This window comes from Dendrobates tinctorius, unplaced genomic scaffold (genome assembly GCF_039654945.1).
Source record: "Dendrobates tinctorius isolate UK_male_01 unplaced genomic scaffold, ASM3965494v1 ptg000104l, whole genome shotgun sequence".
Classification (NCBI taxonomy): Eukaryota; Metazoa; Chordata; class Amphibia; order Anura; family Dendrobatidae; genus Dendrobates; species Dendrobates tinctorius.
Genome location: NW_027361772.1, coordinates 6,084,144 through 6,102,894, shown reverse-complemented (window position 1 = coordinate 6,102,894; position 18,751 = coordinate 6,084,144). Strand labels below are relative to the sequence as shown.

The 18,751-nt window shown below is 47.3% G+C and overlaps 1 protein-coding gene across 3 annotated transcripts in view; it reads right to left on the bottom strand.

The window, feature by feature from the left end:
* The window catches only part of OGDH (oxoglutarate dehydrogenase), a 68,300-nt gene extending 53,179 nt beyond the window's left edge, over nt 1-15,121 (bottom strand). For 2 of the 3 annotated variants that reach the window (XM_073588639.1, XM_073588637.1), the window contains exon 1: nt 14,978-15,121. The gene's annotated coding sequence lies outside the window, so the exon portion shown is untranslated. Of the gene's footprint in view, nt 1-7,506; nt 7,531-14,977 lie in introns of those variants that run through there. The other variant, XM_073588638.1, reaches the window with a different exon arrangement.
* Between the last annotated feature and the right edge of the window lie 3,630 nt (nt 15,122-18,751).

Below are 18,751 nucleotides of genomic sequence, written 5' to 3'. Positions count from 1 at the left end.
AGTTCAATTTAGTAGCAATGATTTTTAGCTATTTTTGGTCGTAAGACCTTGAGAGAAGTACACACCTTTCAGCAAAAAAAAAAAAAAAAATGACAATGCCTTATGGATCACCCAGACCCCATATTATTACTGTTTGGTAAGTCTAATGATAGACAGTATGGAAGTTACATGAGTCTGCACCAGGTAAGTGAGGGACTCGATATTACCAGCAGCTCCATTATAATAGTGGTCTATTAATAAAATATTAGGGATTGCGTCGATCGATAGTTGCTCAATATGGGAGCTACTGCACTATGATGACATATCCAGAAATGAGGGCGGCAGTGAGGTGCGGGGCGAGAATGCAGCTATCCTCTGTTGTGCAGATTCGGGAACATAAGAGTGGAATTAAGCTGACAAACGTTAGCAGCCGGCTCAATCCGCAGTAATTTCCTGCATGAATGCCTAGAAGATCTATCTGACCCGCTCAGCCAACCTCAGCCCCCACATCAATCAATGTAAGTTCTTTGAAAGGTACAGGAAAACTAAAATTTCCAGTATGATGTGATACCCTGATAATAACCCCATACCTCACTATAAGGGGATGCCCACAACGGACGGATATGCTGCAGTAAGTCTGCACTAAACCATGTGGTGATGAATAGGTCACTATGTCAGAAGATACCCTTCAGCTGCATTCACACATTGCGGCCACAGTAAGGTATTTTTTTTTTCTTTTTTTTTTTAAAGCACAGCAGTAAAAATGGAACTTTGCTGCCTGTTATTTCAAAAATTGCAGCAAACGGTTCATTTCTGTACAGCGGCTGCAATATGTGAAGATACAGCTACAGGCTGAACAATCGCTCCAGTCTTTCAAATAGTCTGATTTTCGTTTCCTCAAAAACGAATGACCAAAGATATTGTCAGTGAGTTCCTAGGATTATGACAGGTATAAGTGCCAACCTAACCCAAAGGGTTAATACTAAAAGCACAAGTTATCCTCTAGAAACGGGATGACTTTTTGCTCTTTAGGGGACTAATTGTTAGGACCAAGAATATGGCTCTGGATCCCAGGCTGTCTTGAGTGGAGAGGAGACTCCTAGGCTCAACCTCCGCTCCACCGACTGTCCGTGGGACGGCAGACCTCCGCTCCACCGACTGTCCGTGGGACGGCAGACCTCCGCTCCACCGACTGTCCGTGGGACGGCAGACCTCCGCTCCACCGACTGTCCGTGGGACGGCAGACCTCCGCTCCACCGACTGTCCGTGGGACGGCAGACCTCCGCTCCACCGACTGTCCGTGGGACGGCAGACCTCCGCTCCATCGACTGTCCGTGGGACGGCAGACCTCCGCTCCGACTGTCCGTGGGACGGCAGACCTCCGCTCCACCGACTGTCCGCGGGACGGCAGACCTCCGCTCCACAGACTGTCCGTGGGACGGCAGACCTCCGCTCCACAGACTGTCCGTGGGACGGCAGACCTCCGCTCCACAGACTGTCCGTGGGACGGCAGACCTCCGCTCCACAGACTGTCCGTGGGACGGCAGACCTCCGCTCCGTGGGACGGCAGACCTCCGCTCCACCGACTGTCCGCGGTACGGCAGACCTCCGCTCCACCGAGTATCTGTGACACAGCAGGACTACGCTCCACCAACTGTCTATGGTATGGCAGGAAATAGCCAAGGTCTGTACTCTGCTTTCTCCAGCAGCTTCATAGACAATAGTGGTATCTGTCACACAAAGGTTGACCTTTGAAAAACAGTATATATGCAATAAGTACTTTTTCCTGTATACTGTTTATATATATATATATACACACTAGTCTGATGGAGACCAAAAGAACACTCTTTCTTCAACGGTCTGAGCAATGGATCTATAAGGACAGGTCTGGTGCACATGCCAAGAGATTTTCTGGCATATGTGATAAATGTATGCACAAACCATGTTATGATTGGAGCCTTAGGAGGGTTGCCCGATGCAAAGAAGTTATCACCTAATCACAGGACATGTGATAACTTGTTGATCCGAGGGTGTTAACCGCTGGGACACGCAGCAACTGGCAAAATGGGCCACTTGTATCGGTTAGAAAGGCCCTTCAGTGCACATGCTCGACAGCAGTATCATTCATTCCCTAGGGAGCTGCCGAGCGCTGTGGTCCACTTTTTCCGGCAACCCCATAGACCATGAATGAAGCTGCGGTAGGTGATCCGATCTGCCACTCTCAACGGTGATCAAAGTGCCCTGTTGTGCAGATAGGCGAGAGTCCCAGCAGTCGGACCTCCGCCAATCAGTAAGGCATCACCCATACTAAGTGATAACTTGTTTACATTGGACAACGGCAGACTCATCCTAACTTCACCCCCAGCATGCACGCTCAGCTGTTTGATGGCTAGAGGGGACATGCCACCGCACTCCTGACAGCAGCTTATTTCCCAAGGCCACAAAGAATCAGGAATGTGGAAATTCAACATTCTTGACCCACCCGTCTGTCCAAAAGTCATCTGTGTATGACAGCACCCTCCAGACAGGAAACTTCACACTGAATTTATGGCAAATTTTCACCGGCCCCCTGGGACTTCAGTGTGCGACCCTAGGCTCAAGTAGGTGGTCTAGACAATACCCTTGTATACTGGGAAGGAGTGATGAGCGCTCCTCCAGTTTGCCTAGGGTGCTTGGGTACGCACCAGGTATCGCGGGTGCTCAAGTGACATGTTCAAGACCCCACGGTCGCATGTTTCTCGGCTATTAGACAGTCACAAAACGTGCGGGAACTGCCCGTGTTTGTCAGGCAATCCCCACATGCTTTGTGGCTGTCTAACAGCTGTGAAACATGCATCCGCGATACTCTGTGCACACCAGAGCAACAAGGACTTGCGCTAATCACTATCGTTTAGTAATCAGTCACTTCATTTACATGACGGCTTCCTCCAGATCAGGTCTAGCCACATCCTACATGTCAGTCACCACAATTCATATTCCTTCTGTGGTTCTAGCATCCTTCCACTTGTCTTAAAAACAAACCAATTCTGAACATTCCTGGGTCATCACCCACATCAGTCACATCGCACTCCTCCTATGCATGTTTTACTATCATGGGCATTAATCAAAAAAATGGAGGTGACCATTAAAATGATGACCCAGCTTTCCCACACTCCTGAATGAGAATCACTAGGACGGTATAAACTAGCCAAAATTGCTTTACTGCATGCCATTAATTTCAGGGCTCATACTGGTTGTCCTCAAGTGCCCGGAGCAATATGTAAGTTAAAAAAAAAATATATATCTATATTTTTAAACCAATAAAGAAAATTATAAGCAAGAGTGGTATGGCAGGGGTTACAGCAACGATGGCCTGGGAATGACGAGATATTCCCATCTCCAAGATCGTATCCCAATATGAAGTGGGTGTGATAAGAATATTAGAAAATACTTCCAATTAGAAATGTGGTATAGTTCTTCTGATTATCTACGTCACTTTCTCCATGTGCAGGGCTTGCAGTAGCTCAGGTATCCATGGTTACGACCACTAACAACTAACTGTCAGTATATGAGTGGTGGTGACCATGGATACCTAAGCTACTGCAACGCCCTGCACATGGTGTAAGCTACATAGCTAATCAGAACTACTGTACTTCACATTGGAGGTATTTGATATTATTAGATGGGAATACCTTTTTGAGGCCCCCGTGTATGTTAAATTTGTCTGAACCAGTTGATTTTGGCAGGGTCAGCCAACCATCCAATGTGTATTGGGGGAGTGTCTCCTGACAAATTAAGTCATGCGATTGTGTCCAATCCTAATGTTCGTCAGGAGATCACAGGAACGCGGACCCGATCATTTTTGTGTACGGGGGTGTCAGGATAGAGAGAGGTGTCGGCCTAGCGATAGTCTGACCAAGAGAACCCATTAGAGCCAGAGGAGGGTTATTTGCTTAGAGATGTGGTTTCACGACTTACCTCTGCAAAAGGCTACGCGCTTTTTTTTTTTTTTGCATTTTTTATTCCCCTTCTTTCAAGAGCCATAACACTTTTTTTTTATTTATTTATTTTTTAAACTTTTTCGTCATGAGGACCTGTCTTGTGGGACGAGTTGCAGCTTTTAATGAGTCCCTTAATTTCACCGTATTATGTACTGAAAAACGGGAAAATATTCCAAATGGGGCGACATTGTTAAACATACTCCAATTCCACCATTGTTTACAGAGTTTCGTTTTTACGGTGTTCACTGTGCAGTGTAAATGACTTGACAACATGATTCTTCAGGTCAGTACGAGTGTATTGATCCCTTCATCCCCTTTGGGGCTGCGCTCAACTTTATTCGGGTAGCCCCATGAAAAACAAAAACAAAACAAAAAAAACACATACTCCATGTTCTAAGGAGGATAGAAGTGCAGTGTTCTGCGGATCGGTGCAGGTGCCGGGGGTGAGACCCCCACTGCCCACCTCTCCTAAGTGAGAATTTATTTTCATTGGATACGTGAGAGATTGACAGCCAGATCCTCGAACAGCCAATGCACATGAGCCCTAAGTTTTGTCAAATTTGCCCCACTGCTTAGGCAGGCCTACCCTCCTCACTAATCTTTCCTTTCTCCCCTTTCCTACATTTGTCATCACACCCTGATCCCTTCATCCTAGCAGTGGGTAGTGAAATAGGTCCTCGGAGTGGTAGAGATGCTGCGGAATACGTTGATCATCAGGAAGACTAAGATTATATTCTCCTCCTTACCATTGTAACCTAAGAAGGAATTGCCATTTCATATATTTTTTTTTTAAAATTTATTTATTAGGAAGCAACACTGATTGACAATCAATTTCACTTGCTGTTGTGCAAATGGAATAGACAACAGATGGAAATTATTGGCAATTATCAAGACACCCTCAAAGGAGTGGTTCTGCAGGTGGGGACCACAGACCACATCTCAGTACTAATGCTTTCTGGCTGATGGTTTGGTCACTTTTGAATGTTGGTTGTGCTTTCACACTCGTGGTAGCATGAGACGGACTCTACAACCCACACAAGTGGCTCAAGTAGTGCAGCTCATCCAGGATGGCACATCAATGCGAGCTGTGGCAAGAAGGTTTGCTGTGTGTCAGCGTAGTGTCCAGAGGCTAGAGGCGCTACCAGGAGACAGGCCAGTACACCAAGAGACGTGGAGGGGGCCATAGGAGGGCAACAACCCAGCAGCAGGACCCCTACCTCGGCCTTTGTGCATGGAGGAACAGGAGGAGCACTGCCAGAGCCCTGCAAAATGACCTCCAGCAGGCCACAAAAGTGCATGTGTCTGCACAAACGGTTAGAAACCAACTCCATGAGGATCGTCTGAGGGACCGACGTCCACAGATGGAAGTTGTGCTCACAGTCCAACACCATGCGCTTGGCATTTGCCACAGAACACCAGGATTGGCAAATTCGCCACTGGCGTCCTGTGCTCTTCACAGATGAAAGCAGGTTCACACTAAGCACATGTGACAGAGTCTGGAGACACAGTGTAGAACGATCTGCTGCCTGCAAATCCTTCAGCATGACCGATTTGGCAGTGGGTCAGTAACGGTGTGGGGTGGCATTTCTTTGGGGGGCCGCACAGCCCTCCATGTCCTCGCCAGAGGTAGCCTGACTGCCATTAGGTACCGAGATCCTCAGACCCCTTGTGAGACCATATGCTGGTGCGGATGCCCTGGGTTCCTCCTAATGCTGGACAATGCGAGAACTCATGTGGCTGGAGTGTGTCAGAAGTTCCTGCAAGATGAAGGCATTGAAGCTATGGACTGGCCCGCCCATTCCCCAGACCTGAATCCGATTGATCACAGCTGAGACATCATGTCTCGCTCCATCCACCAATGTCACGTTGCACCACAGACTGTCCAGGAGTAGGCGGATGCTTTAGTCCAGGTCTGGTAGGAGATCCCTCATGACAACATCCGCCGATTCATCAGGCGCATGCCCAGGAACTGTAGGGAGGTCATAAAGGCACGTGGAGGCCACACACACTACTGAGCATCTTTTCCTTGGCTTGAGGTATTTCCACTGAAGTATCAGCCTGTAATTTGATTTTCCACTTTGATTTTGAGTATCCTTCCAAATCCAGACCTCCATGGGATATTAATTTTGATTTACATTGATCATTTTTAGGTTTTCATGTTCTCAACGCATGCCACTATGTAATGAATAAAGATTTCCAGCTATGATATTTCATTCAGTGATATCTAGGATGTGGTATCTTAGTGTTCCCTTTATTATTTTGCGCAGTGTATAATGCTGACATCACTATAACCACCCATGTGTGCTGCTCCTGTGGGATTACGCTGCGTGTTTAGACTATGTCACCGCTCGCCAGCCACTACAAGTAACATACCCGGTTTACACCAGTCTCTGCTTTGTACGGGCTGGTCTATAGGATGGTAACACCAGTCTGTACTGAGGGGACGCGAGTCTGGAAGTTGAACCTGTTTGCTCATGCTGGCACAGGGAACACAGTCCTGACCTTCAGGGGAAGGACACAGGCCAGAGCTGGATTCCCTACAGAGGAGTTATACCTGGCGTACATTTCCCTAGACATTTCAGATCCCACTAACATATGTGAAACCCTGGCTAAAAAAAAGAAATAAAAAAAATTACAGGGATACTAAATAATCATCGCTTCCACATTCATATATGAGGTTCACAAAATGCACCCATTTAGGTGACTGGGTATACAAACACACGTGAAAAAGGTCTTCCTGACGACTGATGGCATCTCTGACAGGTTCTCGCTCAGTGGGTCCTTTTCACTACAAAATGGTAAAACTTGGCATAACACCACAAAACGAAAAGGGACCGATCCGTCAAAGTGTAGAAAACAGACGTAAAACACTGACAGGCACTACAGGTGATTTGTGGCAGTTTTCGAGCAGCTCTACCAAAATGGTCAGGGCTGAGGAAAGAGCCAGGGTAGAATGGGCTGTGACTAGAATCAAGTTGATTATGGCAGCGCTTCTTTCGCCAGAAATGTTAATCCAGTCACTGACTAGAGTACAATTTCTGTCGGGGCACATACCACGAAGATGCGTTTGCCCCTAAATGAATTCGGTGCCCCTTATTCTTACACACACCTCCTTATGACTAGCGTACGCAACACCAGTCTTAATAAACCGGGGTTAAAGTGTAAGATGGCCTCACACGTTTATTTTTTAAAAGAAAGTGTGTCGTGATTTGTATTCCATGTTAATGAGGTTGTCAAATGATTAATTTTTCACAAGCGCTCCGCTCTCCGTCTTGTCTGAGGACGGTGAGCTCCTGAATGACTGCACTACCAGACGCTGTTATATGAGACAGCATCGGAGGAACACAGGGGCCGGTACAGTGATCCTGCCAGCCTCAGAGCAGCGCTTACAAGCTCTATAGCAGAAAGCTTCTAAGCACTGCCTTGCTTTGGAATCCAGCCACCATTGATAGACTGCATCGGTGACTGGCAACCTAGGCAACGAGCAAGAAACAATAAATTCAAAATCCCTCCGTTCTTAAGTGTAATGCCAAATCTCGGACCTTACCCTACATCGTGTCAGGGACAGCTAATCACCTGGAATCCATCTTCAACAGGCACTGTGCTAGAGAACGGCAGGGCCAGTGTCTGTGGCCTCCACAAATCGCAGTCTAACATGCATACGTGTACATTTAGGACAGTCCCAGCATTAGTGACAGTCCCTCTTCATTATACAAGCATCATCCATAATGACAGACAACCATTTGTAGCCAGACATTCCTGGAGTTCCCTGTACAAACCAGTCAGACCCAGCTACGCCCAGTCCGTACCCGGAGCACACACCACCTTCTTCACTAGGAAAACAGGGAGGAAAGACATGGTGCCAAGTGGAGCTGCGCCAACGAGCCCACATGATGCATGTACCGCAGCACTTCTATAGGCATACAGACCCACAATAAGCATAGTCATCTGGTGAAACTACCAGGGCTGTGGAGTCGGTAAGCCAAACCTGCGACTCCGACTCCTCAATTTCCCTTACACCGACTCCACGACTCCGACTCCACGACTCCGACTCCACGACTCCCACACATATTGCTTATATTTAAGTGAAAAATTTATTGTAGTACAATGTGAACCTCAGACATTTAATCATTTTTATGATCCAATAATCAAGATATTTAGCTAGAACAGAATATATATTGGTGTACTACCCGGTTTTCATTCTTTTTGGTACAGATACGATATGGATAGACAGATATGGATAAATGGATATATAGATAGAGCAGATTTCTAATCTGCTTTTGCTATTGAAAACATTATCTATGAGCTCAAAAACCTTCCAGGTGATGCGGTTTTTTAAAAAGATGATCAGCTTTTGCAGCTGAAAAACGTATCCTCAAAAAACACAGGAAAAACGCTGTGTGTGAATGTAGCCTTAGATCAGGAATAGAACAGCCATTTATAGGACATTTCATAACATTCCCAAACTCCTAGGAAAAAATATTCAGCACATGCTGCATTGAATTACTGTACCCAATTTATTATATATTTTAGGAGTCGGAGTCGGTCCATTTTATACCGACTCCACCAAAATGAGCACCGACTCCGACTCCACAGCCCTGGAAACTACAACTCCCAGCATGACCCGACTGCCTCTAAACTACTGCACTGTTCGTGGAAAGTGCTTTTGGCACGGTCTTCTCTTGATACGATTTGATAATTGACCCTAATTTCTTTCTGGGGAAGGTAGTTGACGCACACAGCAGACTAAGCAGCCTCCTAAATGGTGGTACATTTATTAACTGAACCAGTAAAAAAGGGGCAAAGAGTGTACAGTCATGCATCAGGATCCATTGTGGAGCAGATCTCATGGCCGCCATATCTAAAGTAGGCATGAGCGAACATGCAGAGATAAGGTGTTATATGAGCATGCTCGGGTGCTAACCAAGTGTCATCGCCGTGCTCAAAAACCATGTTCTCGTCCCCGCGGCTGCATGTCTCGTGGCTGTCCGACAGGTGCAACCCATGTAAGGATTGCCGGTTTGTTAGATAATCCCTGCCTGTGCCGCAGCTCTCAGTGCTTCTACTCCATGTCCACAGACTACTGCGTCAAGTGATTTGCACCAAACCTAGTGACAATTTTGCTGTAGAATAGCTGTGAATTTGAGGCAGTATTAACCCTTAGCACCTGCATCAAAATCTTCACGTGTTACATGGGGATTTTTGGTGCCAATTTGCTTTAGCAAAGGGTTTGCTAAAATCTCACCTATTTAGCTGGTACTACTGTAAATTACAAATTGTAAAAAATCTGCACTGTGTGAACATACCTTCACACAATAACATTTTCCAACCAGAAATTGCACAGAAAATCTGGAGCGCATCAGTCTCATGTAAATGTGCCATTTGTCCCCCAGTATTCCCGTATAAACATTATCTACTGTCATTATGTATTGTATGTGCCTGGAAAACCAGCAGTGCCCACAATAAATGTAGCATAGACCTGTCATGTCAGGCATATGCAAGAAAAAAGAAAATCATTTCCCTCTGGCCTTTGTTGGATAGGTATGTGTCATATAGGTTTGTCTCTACCGCACTATTCAACACAGACATCTAGAGAACCGAATACTACATAGCTGAGGTCTGAGGAAAAAAAAAAAAAAAAAGATTATATATATATATTATATATACACACACACAGTACAGACCAAAAGTTTGGACACACCTTCTCATTCAAAGAGTTTTCTTTATTTTCATGACTATGAAAATTGAAGATTCACTCTGAAGGCATCAAAACTATGAATTACCACATGTGGAATTATATAATTAACAAAAAAAGTGTGAAACAACTGAAAATATGTCTTATATTCTAGGTTCTTCAAAGTAGCCACCTTTTGCTTTGATTACTGCCTTGCACACTCTTGGCATTCTCTTGATGAGCTTCAAGAGGTAGTCACCGGAAATGGTCTTCCAACAGTCTTGAAGGAGTTCCCAGAGATGCTTAGCACTTGTTGGCCCTTTTGCCCTCACTCTGCGGTCCAGCTCACCCCAAACCACCTCGATTGGGTTCAGGTCTGATGGGTGTGGAGGCCAGGTCATCTGGCATAGCACCCCATCACCCTCCTTCTTGGTCAAATAGCCCTTACACAGCCTGGAGGTGTGTTTGGGGTCATTGTCCTGTTGAAAAATAAATGATGGTCCAACTAAACGCAAACCGGATGGAATAGCATGCCGCTGCAAGATGCTGTGGTAGCCATGCTGGTTCAGTAGGCCTTCAGTTTTGAATAAATCCCCAACAGTGTCACCAGCAAAGCACCCCCACACCATCACACCTCTTCCTCCATGCTTCACGGTGGGAACCAGGCATGTAGAGTCCATCCGTTCACCTTTTCTGCGTCGCACAAAGACATGGTGGTTGGAACCAAATCTCAAATTTGGACTCATCAGAGCAAAGTACAGATTTCCACTGGTCTAATGTCCATTCCTTGTGTTCTTTAGCCCAAACAAGTCTCTTCTGCTTGTTGCCTGTCCTTAGGAAACCACTGCTAGCAGCTATTTTACCATGAAGGCCTGCTGCACAAAGTCTCCTCTTAACAGTTGTTGTAGAGATGTGTCTGCTGCTAGAACTCTGTGTGGCATTGACCTGGTCTCTAATCTGCGCTGCTGTTAACCTGCGATTTCTGAGGCTGGTGACTCGGATGAACTTATCCTCCGCAGCAGAGGTGACTCTTGGTCTTCCTTTCCTGGGCCGGTCTTCATGTGAGCCAGTTATTTGTAGCGCTTGATGGCTTTTGCCACTGCACTTGGGGACACTTTCAAAGTTTACCCAATTTTTCTGACTGACTGACCGTCATTTCTTAAAGTAATGATGGTCGCTCGTTTTTCTTTACTTAGAATTTGTATTATGGCAAGAAAAAAGCAGCCAACCGTCTATTCAGTAGGACTATCAGCTGTGTATCGACAAGACTTCTGCACAACACAACTGATGGTCCCAAACCCATTTATAAGGCAAGAAATCCCACTTATTAAACCTGACAGGGCACACCTGTGAAGTGAAGACCATTTCTGGTGACTACCTCTCGAAGCTCATCAAGAGAATGCCAAAAGTGTGCAAAGCAGTAATCAAAGCAAAAGGTGGCTACTTTGAAGAACCTAGAATATAAGACTAGTTGTTTCACACTTTTTTTTTGTTAATTATATAATTCCACATGTGGTAATTCATACTTTTGATGTCTTCAGAGTGAATCTACAATTTTCATAGTCATGAAAATAAAGCTCTTTGAATGAGAAGGTGTGTCCAAACATACACTATGTGTGTGTATATATATATATATATGTATATATATATATATATATATATACACACACACACACATACACACACACGACGGTCCACCATGATTGGCGATCTCACAGCGGGCGCCTGGTCGCTGCCGCATGTCACACTGAGGCCAAGTACCCACGTTGCAGAAATGCTGCGGAAATTTCTGCAACTTCTGCTGCGGGAAAAACATGTGAATTTGCATGCGGTTTCCCGCGGAAAACATGCATTTTTTACGCAATTTTCGCGTGAGGAATTCAAGCGCATTCCAAGCGATTTGAAGCATCACTTGCAATGTGATTGACAGGTTGTCAATTGTCAAGCATAGTGTTTGACAACTGTGATTAACTTTTTACTATTGATGCTACCTATGCAGCATCAATAGTAAAAGATAGAAAGTAAAAAATTAAATAAAAAAAAAAAAAGTGTGAAAGCTTTAGTTACACTTTGAAGATAGGGGTCCATATGTAATGGACTTCACTGCGCTGCTATAGAGTGGCACCTGTGGGAAAATTCTCCTAATTCAGAAGTGCGACAGCAGCTCCACCAGGAAGCGGCAGGGGAAAAAAAAAAAAAAAAAAAAAAAAGATTTCCCAATCTGAAAAAAGGGCAAGACTATGACATTTACTGGAGATTATTTTATTTTAAGAGGAAATGGGATCTGATCCCAATGAAAAAAGAAATGGTTTCAGGAAGAAAGTTGACCCATGATGTGTGAACGCTCCTCCCCTTAAAGGGGTCGTCGCAATTTCTCTTGCGGTGCGCGCACACAGCGATCCTGACTTTCTGGCTGCTTGAAAGGGTTGCGTTCCTGAAGATTGACAGATAGAGCACTCAGCTTGGTCCTGTCTCCTCTGCCGCTAGCAAAGCCAGGTTAGCAGAAGCGCAGGAAGGGGACAGAGGCTGGTTGGAATCAAAGATCCAGGGAGCTGCAGAGTGCTGCAAGCAGCCGCTTCCCTTACCTAGGTAACCGGCCACTCAAAACAAGTGACCAGTAGCTGTACACAAGACTAAAAATCCCTCAGGTCTTGATAATGGAGAGGATTGCTAAGAAGAAGTAAACTGGGCAGTTGCTAGAATTTACAAGAAGATTGCAATTTTAAGCATATTAACACATTTAGGTCTATGCTATGGTTCTGCTCAACTCCCAAGTTGTATTAGCCTTGTAACTGGGCCCCCATAGATTTCTATCCCCCCTACCATACACCTCCTGTCGCTACATTCATTAGTACAGAGCTTCTGCTGAATGTCAAACGTTTATCAGATTACGGAGCTGTTCTCCCGTCTCCCTGAGGAAAGACGTCGCAATGTCCAGGGCTCATACACTGCCCTGCAAACCTAACTGCACAAGGACAGGTATCGGGACGCCAAGTCCACAGGATCGTTAGCCAGGACGCTTCTTTTAGCACACTAATCTTGATGTGGATAAATCCACCACGGTCACGTTTATCGAGTTGTTGTACTAAACAATTAGGAGGAGGACACAGACGTAGCGTCCACATCCAACCGATTGGATTATAACATCACTGAATTTTGGGGCGTACAGGAGGATACACGCATTAAACCGGTTACCCGGCACCTCTCACTTCTGCATCAAAAGAGGTGTATGCTGACCACTTGCCCGATGAGAAAGTTCATGTGCACATGGTGTCTTTTCAAATATCGCCACAGAGTATTTACGGGAAAGACTTTGGAGGAACTTTTGTTTTTGGTTTCTTTTCTGGTGATTTTTTAGCAACTTGTTTACCACCAGTGGGATTTTTTTTTTTTTTTTTTTAATACTTGTAATAACTAGAGAGCAGCAGCTTCTGTGCAGAAGCCGTGTGAGGAATGAACCAATCACTTTTAATTTACTTTGTTGTAAAGAGAAGCTCAAAAGCCTGGACGTATGAACAGTGAGCGGTCTCTTCATTGCATCGCACATGCCCACTCTTTACAACAGCAACGATTCCAAAATTCCAGTCCTCGTAGCACTCAGACCAGGACTGTGGAGTTAGTAAGTCAAACCTCCAGCTCCTCAGCACTACTTTCCCAAAGTCTTAGGAAAAAAAATATTCACAACATCCTGCATTGAACTAATGTTCCCAATGCAGTATATATTTTAGAAGCCGGGGTCCACAGCAGTACTGCCTACAACAGATCACATTTTCAGGATTTCCTTAATTTGCAAAGAAGATGGAAATTCTAAAACTTTATAATGTTTACTTTGTGCTTCTCCTGACGGGTTATGGAGTGCACCCGGAGAGGGTTATTAGATGCTTTGCCCTCCTGCATGAAGAAGCGAGCCGTGGATGACGAGGCATAGATGACCACTCGACAGATGCTGTGTCCAGCCACAGGAGGTGTGCCTGTATCCCTTACAGGACAGGAGCCCAAGAGCTGCCAATATCCGGCCACCAACAATGTCAGCAGTGGCCATCACACTCCGATGCAAAGTGCTAAGACGCAACATTAAGTCACACCAAAAAAAAACGTGCAACTTCTCCACAATTCGCTGTAACAACTTTTTTTTTTGGAGATGCAATATGGCTTAGTAAATGAAAAATCACAGCAAGCTCACAGTCTCACGATTCACATTCTGGTCTCTGATGGCATTGAAGAGTGACCCAAGAACAGTCGGGGGGGGACACAGACCCGACAGTCGCGATAGTGGCGACACACACAGACTCCTGACAGTCGCGATAGTGGCGACACACACAGACTCCTGACAGTCGCGATAGTGGCGACACACACAGACTCCTGACAGTCGCGATAGTGGCGACACACACAGACTCCTGACAGTCGCGATAGTGGCGACACACACAGACTCCTGACAGTCGCGATAGTGGCGACACACACAGACTCCTGACAGTCGCGATAGTGGCGACACACACAGACTCCTGACAGTCGCGATAGTGGCGACACACACAGACTCCTGACAGTCGCGATAGTGGCGACACACACAGACTCCTGACAGTCGCGATAGTGGCGACACACACAGACTCCTGACAGTCGCGATAGTGGCGACACACACAGACTCCTGACAGTCGCGATAGTGGCGACACAGACACCTACAGGCCAATACAGTACTTTTGAGTGGCAGCATTTACTCGAGGCCATAGGTTGCCCTCCACTCTGGAGCCACACAACACCTATAGGCCAGGACTCTAGGGGGTCACCAGAGGCAAAATGCAACTTCTACACTGTTGAAGTTATGCAACTCCTTGCTCGCTATGGTCACATGGCATTGCCCACCATAGCACTTGCCTACAGAGCAGGCATAAGCGTTATCTTGGAGGGGGTAGACACTTCTGAAACTACTATGGGATCCTGGAAGTTCCTGTTCGCTTTGCACGAGATGCCAGAGCTTGCAGTCCCCCAGCTCAGGAGGGCGCCGCCACCTCTGCGGCTAACAGAAGGGGCAAAGTGACTACTGAAGTGCCGCCCTAGCCAGAAAGCATGCCGCACGGGCCCACCTAACTTGACCTCGCTGCAGCCTTGGACGCACAACCCTACCCTCCTGCAGTTGAAGCCCCTCCCACAGGTCTTTCTCTCCACCAACAGCTGAGGCCGTTATCAAAGCCGCGTCCGTAAAGCCTCTTTTGATTGGCCCTAAGCCTGGATATCACCGGCGGGGAGTTATATGAAGCAGTCGCCCGGATCCCCGCTGCTGACGTCACAGCCAGCACCCTGCCGTTGATATCGAGGTCTCGGTCATCCAGCCATAGCAGACCCAGCTCACCTTGGCTTGCAGAATGCAGCCACTGCCGTCCGCTCCGTCCGGCTCCCGCCCGACGAATGGCTGGGAAAGCTGGAGGGCGCGGCCAGAGAACTGACCGACACGCCCTGCCGAATATTACGTACATGACCACGCCCCTGCAGCATTACGCACACTTACACGCCTCTTTACGTTTTTGTTTTTTGTTTTTTTCATTCAAGAAGTTGAAACTTTGTTAACAAAAACAAAGAAAACAAACAACTTTAAAGGGAATCTGTCACCCCATTTTTTTCGAGTATCAGGTGCCAGCACCGCCATCAGGGGCTTATCTACACCATTACAGAATGCATTGCAGAATGCTGTAGATAAGCCCCTGATCTCAGTGCCAGCAGCTGATACTCGAAAAATGGGGTGACAGATTCCCTTTAAGGCCTCTTTCACACATCAGGTTTTCGCCGTCAGGCGCGATCCGGCGCTTTTGACAGAAACCGGATCCTGCGAAATGCAATGCCGGATCCGGTTTCCCCCCCATTGACTTGCATTTGCGCCGGATGGCCATGCGTTTCATCCGGTTATCGCCGGATCCGGCAATGTGTCGCGATCCGGCGTCTGGAAAAAACGTCTACTGTAACGTTTTTTGTCTCCGGCGAAAAAGCCGGACACGCCGGATCCGGCGCGTCCGGCTTTTTCACACAATGAAAGCCTATGAGCGCCGCAATGCGCCGGATCCGGCGAAAGCCTGATCCGGCGGCCGGATCCGGTTTTTTGGTCTGAGCATGCTCAGTAGCTCTGCCCACAAGACATATATAAAAGCAAGACAGTGGGACCCACAGCCACACCCAACATGCCACCCAAGACAGCAACCAGGCGCAGGAGAAGGCAGGAGACCACTGCAGCACCATCCGCACCACCACCACCCCAAATGGAGCAGCAAATAGAACATGCTGAGGAGGGGAGGCCAGCAGCAGAGGAGAGACGGTAATTATCAAATAACCCATTCCTCCAAACTAGGGCTATTGAATATCAAGATATTCATTGGCCCTTTGTTTCTCTTTATTCAACAGCCGCCCAATAGATGCAGCAGCAGCAGCAGCAGCAATGGCAGCAGCTTCAACACCACCCACAGGCATGGAGTATGGCCACCAGGAAGACAGCACATCATCTTCTGGGAGCCCTCCCTCGCATCGTCAGCGTTTGACGGTAAGTTTTTATTTCCAAAATCCATCTTCTCTGTAATATATGTCTATTCATGGCCTTTTATTTCAAAACAGGAATCACAAGATGAAGAGGAGCTCCCAGAAGAAGAAGGAAGGGGTGGACAGACACCTGGAGTGGGCTCACAATTGGTAAGTTTTTTGCATCAAACGCAGAAACACAACATCACACTACACACAACACATAGAAAACAATGTTCTGCAGACCACACACAGCAAACAAATGCCTACATCCAAAGACATAACTTTTTTTGTTTTCTTCTCTAGTCTTCCCAATCTGGTGCTTGGCCAAGAGGTGCTCGCAGTGCCTCCCAGGGTCGTCGGCGACAGCAACGCGGCGGTCACCAGCGTGTAAGTATAAATATTTTTGCTTTGTTTTTTTGCACTTTTTATTTCATTTCTTTTGTGGAGGCTAATTATGTTATTTTTGTCTTTTTCTTTAACAGCCTTCACAGCGTGCTCCCGACTCTGACGTTGAGGATGGAGGGATTGATATGGACCGCCTCATCGATCTTGTCAGAGAAAGGGAGCCGCTCTGGAATATGGCTGACCGCCGCCACGCTGACCTGATCGTTACCCGGCGACTCTGGGAGGAAATCTGTTCGCTCCTTGTGGGCCGCTGGGAGGACCTCGATGTTCGGGCCCAGATTACAGAGCGTAAGTATATACAGTACCGGTTGCTTGATGTAAACCAGTGTTTCCCGAACTCCAGTCCTCGTGGTCCCCACGGATCATGTGTTCAGGATTTCTATTTACTATGGAAATCCTGAAAACATGACCCCTGGGGACCATGAGGACTGGAGTTTGGGAAACACTGATGTTGTATACTAACCACTCCTTTCTCGTTTCAGGGAACAGAATTGTGAATCGGTGGCGGTCTGTGAGGGATCGTTTCAAGAAGGAGTTCAATAAAGAGATGCGGGCCCCGAGTGGATCTGGAGGACGCAGGAGCAAGTACAAGTACGCAGAAGCCCTGTTGTTCCTCCGTGAAACAATGGTCACCAGAAGGTAAATATTACACACCACATGTGAAAAAAAATGTTAGATGTAAAATTTTTTTTCAGCCAGGGCCATACCATGTCAGTATTTTAATTGTTTTTTTTTCTCTTTATTCCACAGCACGGTGAGCAGCACTCGGGAGCCTGCACGATTGGACCCTTCTGAGGCGATCCCTGAGGAGACCGGCACCGAGGGACACTTCGACCGCCCCGGTACATCTGCGCCTTCCCACACATTCGACCCATCTGTCCCATCCACCAGCACAGGAGCATCGTGGCCGCCTACATTACATGAAGCTGCTGGTGAGGAGATCGCTTTCCCTTTACCCCACCCTTCTGCCCCTGCCACCTCTAGTACACCTGCGGGTACTGGGCGGCAGCGGCAGAGGGGTCAGGAAAAGACTTATGCGCCAGAGTTCTTGCATCTGAATGCATCTTTCCAGAACTGTCTAAAAGTCTTGTCAGAGCAAATCTCCGCAGGCTTTCAGCAGATCAACTCCAGCATTCTGGAGGTGAAGACACTTCTGCAAACCATGCATTCAGAAGCAAGATCTTCGCCAAACCACACCTTTTTCAGGTCTGTTGTGGAGCGCATGGAAACGCTCTCCTGCCCAGCAGATGCATGTAATGCATTCATGCCACGCTGCTCTCCAGCAAGTTACCTCCCAACCTCCTCCTCCTCCTCCCACCACAGTAGTTCCTCCACCTGCACCCCCTCCAGCCACTTTCCATCCTCCCCCTCCTATTACATCTACACCCCCTCCAGCCACTTTCCATCCTCCCCCTCCTATTACATCTACACCCCCTCCAGCCACTTTCCATCCTCCCCCTCCTATTACATACCATCCACCTCCAGCCACTTTCCATCCTCCCCCTCCTATTACATACCATCCACCTCCCCAGCACCAGCCACCTCCCCAGCACCAGCCACCTCCCCAGCACCAGCCACCTCCCCAGCACCAGCCACCTCACCAGCACCAGCAACCTCACCAGTACCAGCAACCTCACCAGTACCAGACATCTCCCCACTTCCAGCAACCTGCCCCGTACCAGACATCTCCCCACTTCCAGCAACCTGCCCCGTACCAGACATCTCCCCACTTCCAGCAACCTGCCCCGTACCAGACATCTCCCCACTTCCAGCAACCTGCCCCGTACCAGACATCTCCCCACTTCCAGCAACCTGCCCCGTACCAGACATCTCCCCACTTCCAGCAACCTGCCTCGTACCAGACATCTCCCCACTTCCAGCAACCTGCCCCGTACCAGACATCTCCCCACTTCCAGCAACCTGCCCCGTACCAAACTCCTTCCCCATACAACTTGCCATCAACATCATCTGCTCCTACAGTCCCTGCCCAACCCTCCACTCCACCACCCACCACCTCTTCTGCTTCCCACATGTCCACCCATTCTGTAGTTTTTTCCACACCTTCACCTCTAACTGTTCCTTCCCCACAACGATCCCAGTCCTCTCTCCACACTCCCAGTGTCGAAGTGTCCCGCAGCCCCTACAGCAGTATTTCCACCACACACTACACAGAATTATAATGTGTCTTTTTAAATAAAAATGACCAGTTTTATGG